This window comes from Chaetura pelagica, unplaced genomic scaffold (assembly GCF_000747805.2).
Source record: "Chaetura pelagica isolate M959 unplaced genomic scaffold, ChaPel_1.0 scaffold232, whole genome shotgun sequence".
Lineage (NCBI taxonomy): Eukaryota > Metazoa > Chordata > Aves > Apodiformes > Apodidae > Chaetura > Chaetura pelagica.
Genome location: NW_009952441.1, coordinates 626,190 through 627,403, shown reverse-complemented (window position 1 = coordinate 627,403; position 1,214 = coordinate 626,190).

The following is a 1,214-nucleotide window of genomic DNA, read 5'->3' as shown; positions in this document are numbered from 1 at the left end:
GGGCGGGGCTGGCGAAGCCCCCCTTCCCTCCCCCGCCAAGGGAAAGCCCCGGCAGCACCGGCAGCGACGGAGCGGAGCGGGGGTCCCGCGCCCCTCCCCAGGCACCGCCGGGTCTTCTCGGACGAGGGAGGGAAGCTCTCCCCCTTCCTGCCCCCGGAGATCTTCCAGAAGCTGCAGATCAGCGAGGCCCAGAGCACCCGCAAGTATGGGGGGTTGGACACGAGGGTTCCCGGGGACGGGTGGGGAAGGGAAGGGGTCCCGGGGCACGTCTCCATGCCCGGGGTCCTGTCCCCGTGTCCTGCGTGCTGAGGGCTGGCTCCGGGCAGGGAGCTGACGCCGCTGGAGGAGGCGTCTCTGCAGAACCAGAAGCTGAAGGCTGCCTATGAGGCACGGGTGGCACGACTGCACCCCAGCCAAGCCCTGCAGAAGACCTCCCTGGCAAGTGGGGACCCACCCCCCCAGGGTGGGAGGCTGGGGAGGGAGGGCAGAGGTGGTGCCTGGGGGACCCCCTGCGCCATGCCACCACCCTGTGGCTGTGGGCTTTAGGTGGGTGTCCCCAACACGCTGTTTGCTTCACAGACACTGTCCCTGCAGCGGCAGATGATGGAGAACCTGGTGATCGCCAAGGCCAGGGAGGAAACTGTATCCTTCCTGGTGGAGACAGCTCTGAGTTCCAGCCTTGCCACCACACCGGGCTCAGCAGGGCAGTGGGGTGGCCAGGGCAGTGGGAGAGCAGGGTGGGCTGGGTGCTGTGGCAGCTCCACAGCCTTAACTGTGCCGTGGCTCAGCTGCAGAGGAAGATGGAGGAGCGGCGGCTGCGGCTGCAGGAGGCTGCCAACCGGTGAGGGGGGGGTCCCTGGGGTGCAGGGGCCACCCTGGGAGCTGCCATCACCCGGCACTGTCTGTCTCCAGGAGGTTCTCCAGCAGCGTGGCCCTCACCCCCGAGGAGCAGGAGCAGAGGGCCCTGTACGCCGCCATCCTGGAGTACGAGCAGGACCATGTGAGTAGGTGCTAGGGGCTGCTGCTGTGGGTGCTGTGGGGCAGGGTGCATCCTGTCCTGGGGGCTGTGGGGCAGGGGGTCTTGACACCCCTAGGTGCTGCTGGGGCAGGGGTCCATCCCATGGGGCAGGACACCATCCCATCCCTGCTGACTGTCTATGGTACTCCCCAGGAGTGGCCAAGGCAGTGGAAGGCCAGGCTGGGGAAGAGCCCGC